This window comes from Ictidomys tridecemlineatus, chromosome 13 (assembly GCF_052094955.1).
Source record: "Ictidomys tridecemlineatus isolate mIctTri1 chromosome 13, mIctTri1.hap1, whole genome shotgun sequence".
NCBI classification, from domain to species: Eukaryota; Metazoa; Chordata; class Mammalia; order Rodentia; family Sciuridae; genus Ictidomys; species Ictidomys tridecemlineatus.
The window spans coordinates 51,492,532-51,506,071 of record NC_135489.1 but is presented as its reverse complement, the minus strand read 5'-3'; the positions used below and the strand labels follow the sequence as shown (position 1 = coordinate 51,506,071).

Here is a 13,540-nt window from a genome sequence, read left to right as displayed (position 1 = left end):
AATTCTAACTAGTTTCAAGGTTCATAGATATATGAGCATTTATAATCTGTAGAGTTCTTTTATTTTCCTACCATGTTAAAATGAGGCTAATGTATAGACCAATAGAAATCCATGCTTATTGCATTTTTAAACCTTGTTAACATGTACTTTGTTTGTTTTTCATTTTTGTACTGGGGATTGAATTTAGGGATGCTTTACCACTGAGCACATCCCAGCCTTTTTTATTTTAATACAGGATCTCACTAAGTTGCTTAGAACCTCTCTAAATTGCTGAGGCTGGCTTTGAACTTGTGATCCTCCTGTCTGAGCCTCCTGAGCTGCTGGGATTTTAGGCATATGTCACCATGCACTTTTTTTAGGTTTCAAGGAGGCAAACCTTCAGCCACTAAAATAATCAACACAAATTCCATTTTAGTGGTTAAAATAAGTGATAAAATAAAATGAATGATAAATAAATAAAAAAAATAATAAAGACCCCACTTTCTTGCACATCATTATTTTCAAACTTGGCCTTTTAACAACAATTCCCATTGTTAAAAGAGAAAAATCGCAACAAATCTGGGTTTGCAGATCTTAACAGGCTTTATCTGCAATTCTAGAATCAGGCAGCAATCTAGAGCAAAAATGGACAGGTTCTACCTATGAATAGAGAAAAGGAAGTGACACACAGCAAATGGAAGTGAGGTTCAAAGTCAGACACATCTGCTTACATCTGTCTTATTTGAATGTATCTTGAAGAGTTGGTTCTGTCAGGTTCCTGTGGCTCTTTCATCTTATGAATGCAGACAACTTGGCAATGGTAAAGGAATGCCCTTGACATGCGCCTCTTTTGGTACCAAGGCAGAGTCACTGGAGTGTCCCTTCGTGTGCACAGTTACCTCATTTATCTGGTAGCATCGCCAAGCAGCAGTGGCTTAAGGTGGGGATGGATTAGGGAAAGAATGTCTGAACAATGGCATTATCTTATCCCATCCTCTTGTAGACACACCCCAAATTTACTGGGTTTTCCCAGGAAAAATGCCATTCTCTAAGGAGCAGTGGCATCTGGTACTGCTCTCAACAGGATAAGCTTTCAAATTTTAATTCATTCAGTTCTTTTTTATTATCTGTTTATTTATTTTTTTTATTGGTTGTTCACAACATTACAAAGCTCTTGACATATCATATTTCATACATTGGATTATAGTGGGTTATGAACTCCCAATTTTACCCCAAATGCAGATTGCAGAATCACATCGGTTACACATCCACAATTTTACATAATGCCCTATTAGTAATTGTTGTATTCTGCTACCTTTCCTATCCCCTACTATCCCCCCTCCCCTCATTCAGTTCTTTAATTCAGACTGGTTCTATCTCTCCAGTCTGCTTCTAAGAGGACCCAAGGAAGCCACTCCTATGATATTTATCATTCTTTTTTTTTTGCAAGGGGAGGGGGAGTGGGTACCAGGAATTGAACTCAGGGACACCCAACCACTGAGCCACATCCCCATCCCTTTTTTCTATTTTATTTAGAGTCAGGGTCTCCCTTTGAGTTGCTTAGTGCCTCCCTTTTGCTGAGGCTGGCTTTGAACTCACAATCCTTCTGTCTCAGCCTCCCGAGCAGCTGGGATGACAGGCATGAACCACCATGCCTGGCCCTGATGTTTTTCTTGAATTGGCCTTCCAATGTAAGCCTGGATCTTTTTTCTCTCAGCCCAAATTTAAAATGATACATGAAGATAGCCATTGTATAAAAAATTAAGGGACTCTTCCTTGAGACTCATAGAACAATGAAAACAAGTTGATGTATTTTCATACAACTACATAGAGAGGGAGTTGAAAATCTTGCCAGAAAACCAGGTTCTCATCTGTGTTTATGAGAAAAGAGAGGCAATATTTGCATCTTGAGATGAACATTACCAGTCAAGTCCCCAAATGATGAATATAAAGGAATTGCCCAACCATGTATTGTTCCAGACTGAATTTTCTGTTTAGGCCAAGTTGACTCCCCAGTTCTTCTGAAATATGTTGTGCATTTGTCTGTCAGGAGCTTCAAACATTATTTTATAACAGTCTGCAGTTATGATAGTGGGTAGAAGGTAAGTTCTATCTTATTCCTCTTAATAAATCTCCAGCCTCTCTGACACATTGTAGGGAACCATTAAATAAATATTTGAATCCTCAAAATATTTTGGAAATTTTGTTTTACCAAAGTCTTTCACTTAGCAAACCTGTCTTCCTGATTAGCTAAAAAGTACTCAAAAACTACTATCTTATTCCTTTTAAGCTGCTACAACAAAATACCCTAGATCGGGTAATTTTTAAACAACAAACATTCATCGTTCACCATGCTATAGGTTGGGAAGTCCAGGAACAAGAACTGGCAGAATTTGGTGTCTGGTGAGACTCACTCTCTATTTCAAAATGACGCCTCTTGCTGTGTTCTCTCATGGAGGAAGGGATGTACAGGTTCCCTCAGGCCTCATTTATAATGGCACTAATCCTGTTTGTGAGGGTCCACCCTACTGTAGGCCCCATCTCTTAATACTATCACCTCAGTGATTAGACCTCAGCATATGAATATGGGACACACATATTCAGACCACAGCAAGTGACTAGCAGCTGTGCTTGACAGAGCTTCAGGGACATATATTTCTGAGATATTGAGCTCTTTGGATGAGGGCAAAGATTTGTCAGAAAGACAAGGACACATGCCACAAAAGTGATACAGAAATGGGGCTGGGGATATAGCTCAGTTGGTAGACTTCTTGCCTTGCATGCACAAGGCTCTGGGTTCAATCCCCAGTGTCATACATACACCCAGAAAAAAAGAAAAAAAAAAGAAGTGATACAAAAGATGAATAGTCTAGATGAACCTCCCATGCGCTTTCCAGCTATTAAGATACAATTCCAGGGCTGGGATTGTGGCTCAGTGGTAGAGTGCTCGCCTAGCATGCACGAGGCACTGGGTTCGATCCTCAGCACCCTATAAATGTAAAATAAAGATATTGTGTCCACCTAAAACTAAAAAAAAAAGATGCAATTCCATTTCACAAACACTTGAAGATCTCCATTTTTTTCATTCTGTGGAGAAATACTAGCTTAAAACTGCTATGATTCCAAAATTCTCACTGGTATAGCATCCAACTCCCAGGGCAGAGTTACCCATTTGAAATGAGGCAAATCCAGATCCTAAGCGGTAGCCACCCTCCACAGCAGAGAAGGGAGGATGGAAGCACAGGAAAGAATATTCATCTTGTCCTTAACAATGTCCCTGACATTAGACTAGAGACTTTGACAGGTGCTGTTTTATTTGCCCTCCAAACGGCTCTCTGGCGGTATCTTGTCCAAGGTCACAGAACACAGAAGCGTCTGATAGAACAGATACAACATGAATAACATTTGACAAGATAATGATACTTTGTGTGGCTTGGCACTGCCCTGGGTAAAGCTCTCCACACATATCTGCCCCTGGTTCCTTGGCAACCACCATTCTGTTCTGATAACCGGGCCTGGTGTTCAGAGGGCCTTTGTTTTACTCAGTCTCTGATTTAACCTTTTCTCTTTTTTATTAGAAATTGGCAGGGAAGAGCCAAGTTCTCAGTAACCGGTTTTGTTGGCTTATTTGTTTGTTTTGAATCTGTAGACATCACAAAAATAGCTTTGACAAAGAGGTCAAGTACAGTTATCTCTCTCTTTTTAGCCAAGCTACTTCATATGCTCTTTGGGTCCTATATAAGAAGGAACTCTCTTCAGCATGATGATAAGGTAGCTTCCTGGAGGTTAATCCTTTTTTTTAGTACTGGGATTGAACCCAGGGGCACTGAACCACATCCCCAGCACATTTTGAGACAGGGTCTCCCTGAGTTGCTTAGGGACTAAGTTGCTGAGGCTGGCTTTGAACTCGCGATCCTCCTGCCTGAGCGTTCAAAGCCACTGAGATGACAGGCATGCACCACAGCCCACGGCTAGGATTTCATACTCTTATGCTTTAGGCATGTAATCAATTTTATGTGTTCTCTTTTTGGTGAGGGGAAAAGGTAGCTTCTTAACAATATTCTCCCAGGAGATGTGATCTCTTCAGAGTTGTCATGGAAAGATAAATACGACAGAGTGAGAAAAAGGAGAATTCTCATCATACTTTCTCAATTTGTTTTGTGGGATATTGAGTTTTCCCAATTTTTAAATATTTTTAAATGTACGTAGCACCTTCAATACCCTTAAAAATGGTAGGATGCGAGGTACTGTGGCATGGGCCAGTGAGTTGGGGGACTAAAGTTCCAGGTCAGCCTAGGCAACTCAGTGAGAGCCTGTCTCAAAATAAAATGAGATGGGATGTGGCTCAGTGGTAGATGATGCCTGGGTTCAATCCATAGTATTGATTTAAAAAAAAAAAAAACTATTGGGCTTTGGGTGTAGTTCAGTGAAAGAGCACTTGTCTAGCATGCCTAAGGTATTAGATTCCATCTCCAGTACCACAAAAAAAAAAAAAAAAAAGGAAAGAAAGAAAAGTTAAAACAGTAAATCTGTTATATATTTTACCACAGTCTAAAGAAAGAAAAATTACCCCCTTCTAAAGGCTGCAGCGCTGGAGGGTATCACCATTTCCATAAAAATGTAAGATATTTTATTAAATGTCTTTTTAATTTCAAAATATAGTATGTCCACAGGAGTGGGGCAAAAGTTTGGTAAGCAATCTATCTTTTCAATGACAACCTGGATTACAGATTTGGAATGTGGTGTAGTTATCTTTTTATAATAGAGCGTTGAGGAAAAGATTGATTTCATTTAAATAATTTCTTAGTTATCAATTATTTTGTGATGCTGTTAATCTTACAGCACCTTCTAGAGATACTGTTTCTGGCCTGGAAAACGCTTTTCCTAATATACCTGGAAGTGACTAAATGTATTACCCAGGGAAGATAAAAGAAAGAAAAAAAAAAAGCACTCAGTGTGAAGCAGGTTACCTCAAGTTGTCTTTGCAAAAGTATAAACGTAAATCCTGTGTGGGTCTGTGGAGCTATTATTTTCCCTGATAAAAGCAAAGCAGAACAAAGACTTTAGTTCTTGTTTTAAACCTTCACCCCTCACAGTTGATAGTAGGTTTTTTTGGCTTGATAACAAAATAATGAAACTGCTGTGAGCCAGGGTCCCTCCAAACCATGGCAGTTGACAGAATGCCTGTTCCCTGGGCTCTTGAAGTAAAATGATACAAGCTCTTCTCAGACAATGAAGCTCTTGTGTGAAACAGCTGTCTCAGGGAGATGGCTCAGTGCTATTTGACAGTGGCTTGTATGTTACATAGATACGTCTGGTATTATCTAACCGGGAATGAACCGGCCAGATGGAACCGAATGCTTCTAACTAGGAATGCAGTCTGGCGGGGGAGGGTGGGGACAGGCTCAGATTTCTGTGGCCCAAGGATGAAATAGCAGTTGATTGTACTTCGAAATCTATCTTTGCCTCCTGCATGGTGGACAACTTATAAGCAGAATTTTCAGGCTTTATCTGAAATGAGCTGATAGACCTAGAACCTGTGTGTGGGAGGCAGATTCTTTCCACTTTAATTTTGCCTGGTAATAGCATCCAAGTTAGTGAAACTTGGCCTTCCATCCCCCAGAAGGCTTGTGAGCCTTGGCCAGGAATGGGGGGAGCTGGTGATGAAAGCCGCAGTGGGCCTTTGCGGGGTTTCAGGTTTGGTTACGGAAGCTGTGCACAGTCATTATTATGACTGGCTATCAGTGCGATCACCAGGCTTCGTCTGCCTGGGATTGCCTCTGCTGTATCTGTGCAGCCCGTGAAATAGTGGGCAGCAGACAAAGCAGCTCTCTATGAGGTCTGCCATTCATCCGCCCCCCAGCATTGCTAAGCAGAGCACCCTGGGTGCATCCTGGCTGCTTTTGGTTTTATTCTCACCTTACTTTTGAAGTAAGGTGAGAATAAAACCTTCCAAAGGTCTCTCCCCACCCCCACTCTACACAACACACACAGACACACACACCACACACACACACACACACACACACACACACTGCTGCACAGTCTCTTTTATAAGTTCTGGCCAACCTGAAATTAGTGACCACAGAGGAAGTGGCAGTCATGAAAAGGAAATCGAATGGAACATGCCTTGTGTTTAACTTTTGAAAATGCACCATTCATTTTGCTGGTGCCAGAGGGAGATGGAGAGCATCCTCTGTGGGTGTGCTTTGTGGGAATGGTGTGCGGAGGCTGAGGAGGGCACGGAGGCAGGAAGGGGTGAAGTTCAAGGCAGCACCAGGCCTGGAAACCCATCTGTTCCTGGGCCTTGGAGTTTCCTTTCTTCCAGTGGTCAGTGAGAGGGGGACTGACTCACAAAATAAGATCTGATTGCTTTCTTCAACAAGAACTATTTCTGTGGAATAAAAATGCAGCAAGACTTCAAACCCAGAGCTCTTTTCTTTTATATCGTTGAAGAAAATCATGTAGATACGGGAGGTAAAAACAACTCAAATGCTGCACCCACAATACAAATCACTCCTGTGTTCCCACAAGCTTCAGGGATTTGTCAGTAAGCAAAGATTTACCAGTAAACAAGCAATCAGTGTGCTCTTCTGGACACCTGCTGGGTGTCCTCTAACTCATTCAATTTTGACCCCGTCTACCTAGAGAGAGGTTGCAGGTCAGTTCCCAAGGCTGGCTCACTTTAGATGCCACTCACAAGTTCCACGTTGTAACCTGTGCTCTGACAGAGCGGCTGTGAATCTGGGTTCCCAAACCCCCTCTTCCAGTTTAGTAAATCTGCTTGAATAACTCACAGAACTTGGAGGAAACACTTAACATTTATCAGTCGATCACAAAGGTCATTACAAGGGCAAGAGATGAAGCAAAGACTCAGGCAGGAAGAGCCCTGGAGTCTCAAACCAGCCTGGGCAACATAGCAAGACACTATCCCCCACACCAAAAAAAAGTTAGGTAATTAAAAAAATTTTTTTTCCATATAGGAGACTTATTAGTAAAAGAAGGTTGTACTTTGGATTCATATTTCTACTTATATTGGCCATGAAGCAGTTATATCATACATATTACATAAGTAAATAAAGACCGTTCAGAGTCTTTGAAAGTTGAACGAAATGAAATTAGCTTGTAATTCTGTGATCTTGTGAGATGTGTGTGTGTAGAATGTCATCCATCATCTCTATAGAGAATGTATATTTTATCCATGATTCCTGCTCATAACTCCTTCCCAAGGCAGCCCACAGAACTAGAATTTCTCTTCCCCAAGGCAAGTCATAGAACGCTAATCTTCCACCTTGCAGTTGGCCATAAGGAAATTCTCTGAACTGCCACTTCTGATAGCAAATGATAAGACCCCCATTTCAGAAGGGGTCTTGCCCCATATCCCTGAGGAAGGAAAGCTCAAGAATCCCAACAGACAAGTCTTGCTGGGTTTCCCCACCCAGTCTGTTACCATTAGATCTTACCGGTTTTGTTCAGGCACATTTCAGTGTGGTTGTCTGTGTTTTACTCATGCCTCAGCAATGAAGTGTCTATAGAAACCCAAAAGGATAGGGTTTCAGAGAACTCCCACTGGGTAGCTGGATACACAGAGGCTCCCGGAGGGTGGCACATCTGAAGACAGTATGGGAGCTCTGGGTTCCTTCCCCCATACCTGGCATAAACCTGCTCTTTAAAATCTAAACAATGTTTTCTCCCTAGAGCCCTTGGTTTTAGTGTATAGGAATGTTTCTGCTTGAAAATTTGATTCATTATTGATTAGACACCAAGTTTAGGCTCCTTAAAGAAAGGAGAAGGAGAAAGAGGAAGGAAAGAAAAGAGAGAGAGAGAGAGAGGGAAGGAGGAGGGAAGGAAGGAAGGAAGAAATAAATTAATTAATTCCTGTGAAATGCAGTGTCAGGAATGAAATAGACTCATGTAAGCTACATGTGGTCAGCCGCTCTGGATCACAGATGTGTGTGAGCCACAGGCTGGAGAAATTCTTTGCCATGAGGACACACTCATAAATAAGAGCATCTCACTGTAGGGTTGGGGCTGGGGCTCAGTGGTAGAGCGCTTGCCTTGCACATATGAAGCACTGGGTTCAATCCTCAGCACCACATAATAATAAATACAAAATAAAGATATGTCCATGTAAAACTAAAAAAATATTTTTAAAAAAATAGAGTGTCTCACTGTGGGCAATATCGACTTGATGAAATCACACAGATTTGGAATGTCAGACCCATGTGACTTTAAGCGGGTCTTTCTTTCCTTCCTTCCTTCCTTCCTTCCTTCCTTCCTTCCTTCCTTCCTTCCTTCCTTCCTTCCTTCCTTCCTTCTTTTCATTCTTCTCTCTTCCTACACCCCTTAAGACTTCAACATGAAAAGTCAATAATTCAGGTGATTAAAAAGAAGCCAAGGGGCTGGGGATATGGCTCAGTTGGTAGAGCACTTGCCTAGCATGTACAAGTCCCTGGGTTCAATCCCCAGCACCACAAAAAAAAATAAGTAAATAAAATAAAAAGAAGCCAAGACTTGAGTATGAACGATACCTGACTTGCAGTGGTTTGAAAGCAATATGCACTCACTGAAGACCATATTTTGGAGTTTGGAATTTTGCTCTTTTCCTAGGCTGAGCTGATGATGGATGTTTCAGTGTAGCAGTGAGCTGCATCCCCAAGTAATCTCCCAATCAGAGAGGAAGCAACTGGGTCTTTATAGAGGACCGTATTCCTAAGCCCGAAGGATCAGCAGGTTAGGCAGATTACATGCATCTTGGACATAAGATATTTTCAATTTACAGTGCACTTATTGGGACATAACCTCATTGGAAATTGAGCAGATTCTGCATAAGGAAATTTAATTGACCCACAAACATGTTCAATTTATCCCAGGTGATTCGACTTTTCCAGCTCAGCCACTGCAAGGAGCATCATAAAAGATAACCCCAGTAGCCCGGCTCAGACTGTATCAGCAAATCATTTAATACTGTCATTTAAAAAGTGATACAGGAGGGGCTGGAGATGTAGTTCAGTGGTAGAGCACTTCCCTAGCATGCATGAGGCGCTGAGTTCAATTCCCCAGCACTACAAAAAAAAAAAAAAAAAAAAAAGGTCAAAAAGTGATGCAAGAAATGATACAACCTTAAAAGATCAAAATGCTTAAGGACTAGAATGTCGTAGTTAATTTGCTTTCAGGTTGACATACAGTTCATATGACTCAATTAATTTCAAAACTTACTCCTTCAGGGGGATATACCTGGGGTTACCTGGGTTCAGTCCGTGTGATCAAAGAGCCCAGGGTCGGGCTGGAAATCAAGCATAGAATGAGATAGAGCTGGGAAGAATGAGGAAAGGGCAGAGCCAGATAAGCATGGGGATCTGAGGAGCCGGAGGAGGGAGAGGTGAGGAGAGATAAGGCTTTCTGAAGCGGAATGTGTGAGCTGAATCAGAGGGATGAAGCCATTGGGAGGCAAAGGGACAGGGCCTAAGATGAAGAGAGAACCCCCAGCTTAGTGTTTAACTCCAGCAATGACAAGGAGAAAAGAAACATCTTGGGGACCTGGCCAGCCGTGTGTTCCTGGAGCACTCTGGGAATGAAGGAAAGGAAGGCTGGATACTTTGGCCTTCCCTGCCCCATTGAAGAGGGTTTTGAGTTTATCCCATGGATAATAAGTGCGATGGCCTATGTCTTTCCCAGTTCATGGGTTGAAACTAAATTACTAATGTCTCAATGTTAAGGGGTGGGGCCTTTAACAGATCATTAAGAGCTCTTACAAAAGTGCTTGCGGGAGTGGATTCCTTCTTCTCCTGTCTCTTCCACCATGTACAGACTCAGTAACAAGGTGCCATCTTGAAAGCCAAGAGCAGTTCTCACCAGGCATGCCACCTGCTGGGACCCTGAGCTTGGACTTGCCTCCAGAACTGTGAGAAATGGATTTCTATTTGTAAATGACTCAGTCCTGGAATTCTGTTATAGCAGTACAAACCAACTAAGAGCATGGGGGAAACCCTGGAAGTGTCTTCAGCATGAGAATAATATGAGACAAGAACACTCTCTGGGGCTAGAGGTATAGCTCAGAGATAGAATTGCCTAGCGTGTGCAAGGCCCTGGGTTCACCTCTCAGTACTGCAATGAAAGGAGGAAGAAGGGTGGGGAAGGAAGGAAGTTCAACTGGAAAGAAGACGGTAGGTGAATATCAGTGGAAATGGTAAAGAAATGTGAAGATTTCTACCTGGTAACTTTCACCCCTGGGGGACACACTTCTCTGTAATGATATGTTGCATCCAGGTGTCAGGGAAGCTACATTAAAGATGTGAGAAATGTTTCTATTCTTCTATATCTGAAGCCTTAAAGTGGTGGCTGGATGATGTTGGAGTCCCACATGGTAAATAAAAACTGGAAACAGAGAAACCAGTGCTTCTGTCTCTTGAGGTCTAGGGACCTAATCCTCTGGGAATATGAAAGGATACATATGATAATTATGCTTATTGATTTTTTTCCCCCTCTGGTGCTGGAGATTGGACCCAGGGCCCCCACAGGGCTGAGCATGGGCTCCATCTCTGCTATATCCCCAAGTCGTGCAATCTGGATTTTGACTCAGCAAGAAAATCAGGCATATCTCCAAAGGAATCAGTCTTTGTTTTACCTTGCTATTACCAGTAAACCCAAACTCTTTGCAGCTACCATAGATTCACTTGCAAGGTTAAAAAAAAAAAAAAAAAAAAAAAAAAAAAAGTTAATTCTCTCCACTCCTGTGCCTTTTATACCTCCTCCTTGTTCACCAAATTAAAACCATACCCCATAGGGGCCAAGGAGAGAGAGGAAATATGCTCTTTTCTAAAAGTCTGAATTTTTTAATTGAATGTAGATCTCAAATCATATTTTGCATAAATGACCCTACCCCACAAAATGGTCCTTCTTTCTCTGCTTCTCATTATGATATAGAATCTTTAAAAGAAAACACAGAGCTTACAATATATATTTGCCAGCTCTGTCAGGTTAGCACTGTTTTCTCCATTCTTTTCAAAACTGAAATGTCACTTCACGTAGACATGTTTTGCTTTTCCTTCTTCTTGTGGGACAGTGATGGGGTTGGGGGAATTTTTTTCAAATTCCCCCACTGATTTGTTCCACCCTTTCCCTTCCACCTGCCATCCATTGGCACTGGCTTAAGAGTATTGATAAAGGACAGCAATGACACTTTGAGAACAAAGAAAAGACGATCTGTGCATACAGTGGAACATTATTCAGCCTTACAAATAAGGGAGTCGTATATGACAACATGGATGAACCTGAAAGACATGACACTAAGTGAAATAAACCAGCTACAGAATGATTAATACTGTATGATTCTACTTATATGAATTATCTACAATAGGCAGATTCAAAGCCTGATGTAGGGGCATTTCCGTTATCCCAGTTTCTTGGAAGGCTGAATCAGGAGGATCCCTTGAGCCCTGAAGTTCAAGACCAGCTTGGGCAACACAGCAAGACCCTCCGATCTTAAGAAGAAAACAAAAACAACCAAGCATGGTGGTGCGCACCTGTCATCCCAGCAGCTCAGGAGGTGGAGGCAGGAAGATTGCAAGTTTGAGGCCAGCCTCATAATCTTAGCAAGTTCAAAGCCAGCAATTTAGTGAGACCCTGTCTCAAAATAAAAAATAATAATAATAATAAAGGGCTGGGGATGTGGCTCAGTGGTTAATGGCCCTGGATTCAATCCCCAGTACCAAAAAAGAAAACAAAAACAAACAAATTCATAGAGTAAGTCAAAGGTAGGAGCTAGCGGATGGGGAAAGGGGGAAATGAGGGGTTGCTAATCACAAATATAAAATTTCAGTTATGCAAGATGAACAAGTTCTAGAGATCATTCAGCTATCGTGTACTTAAAAATCAAGAGGGGAGAGTACGCGTTAAGTGTTCTTACCAAAGTAAAAAAAAGAAAGAAGAAGCCAGGCGAAGTGGTACACACCTGTAATCCCAGTGGCTTGGGAAGCTGAAACGGGAGGATCGTGAGTTCAAAGCCAGCCTCAGCAATTTAGCAAGGTGCTTAGCAACTCAGAGATACACCGTCCCTAAATATAATATAAAAAGGGGATGTGGCTCAGTGGTTGAGCACCCCTGGGTTCAATCCTTAGCACAAAATAAAATACAAATCAAGAAGAAAGGAAAGACTCATACATAGATGGCTTTCACTTCAGCAGATTTAGACCCAATTTTCCATAAGTGTTGAGGGAAAAGCCCAACTTGCACTTCAAAGACAGGGATCTGGACACAGCAGAAGTACCCCAGGGATGGCACTTCCTAGTTTAAGCCCAAATTTCCTCAAATGTAATGAGGTTGTCTACCCTGCCTCAGAGGGTTCTGTGAGGACCCAATTAGATAAGACAAAGACAGTGTTGATATAAAATAATAATAATTTAAGCTGAATAAGGTGGTACACTCCTGTAATTCAAGCTACTTGGAAGACTGACTCAGGGGACTGTAAGTTCAAGGCCAGCCTGGGCCAGTTAGTAAGATGTTGTCTCAAAATAAAAAACTTCTCACTGTGTAGTGAGAAGTTCCAGGAATTATAAGTGTAATTTGTAAAAATATGCCCACTTCGTAATTAGAATTTCACCCAGCAACAGTTTTTCTTGTTGTTTGTTTCTTCCACTGAGGGACAAACTAACAAAGGAGCTGAGGAAGGAAAAGAAAGTGAGGAAGGGGTCCACAAACTTCCCCATCAAGTGCCTAGAAGATACCTGGAGAAACTAGATTTATTTCTATTTTAAAAAGTGTTGCAAAGCAAAGTAAGGCTTATTGTATGATTAGTATCACACAAATAGATGGTATAAGTCACAGTTAAATGACGTGTCTGGGAGATATAGCAGAGATCATTATTCTAGAAGATGTATTGTCTGTGCCTTAAGGGAGATGAATGGTAAAAACTTGGCCATGGTTTGTTCATCAGCTTCCTGTTACTGTGACAAAATACCTGAGAAAATCAACTTAATAGGGGCTGGGGATGTGGCTCAAGTGGTAGCGCGCTCGCCTAGCATGCGTGCGGCACGGGTTCGATCCTCAGCAGCACCACATACCAACAAAGATGTTGTGTCCGCCGAGAACTAAGAAAAAATAAATAAATGTAAAAAAAAAAAAAATCAACTTAATAAAGGAAAAGGTTTGGCTCACAATTTCAGTCCATGGTCACTAGCCCTGTTACTTTGGACTTGTGATGACACAGGACATCATCATAGTGGGAGCATATGACAGAGGACACTGCTCATCTCATTGCAGCTGGGAAGTGGAAGATAAAGAAGGGACCACGGTCCCACTATCCCCTTTAAGTGCACACCCCCAATGACCTACCTTCCTCCAGTAAGCCTCACCTTCTACAGGCTGGTGACCAAGCCTTCACCAGTTAAGATTTGGGGGACATTAAGATCTGTATAGACCTATATGTACACCTATATAGAGACCAATTTTGGTTGAACAAGCTGGAAGGATCTCATGAATTTAAGTGTGGGAGAAACCAACTACATTGGAACCCAGGACCTCCTGGACTCACAGAGTCTTTTTTTTTTTTAAAGAGAGAGAG

General features: G+C 41.8%; 1 protein-coding gene across 20 annotated transcripts in view; it reads left to right on the top strand.

Annotated features, from left to right (window-relative positions):
* Dlgap1 (DLG associated protein 1) overlaps positions 1-13,540 on the top strand; it is an 878,199-nt gene that overhangs the window by 847,199 nt on the left and 17,460 nt on the right. The gene's annotated exons all lie outside the window — the stretch shown is intronic.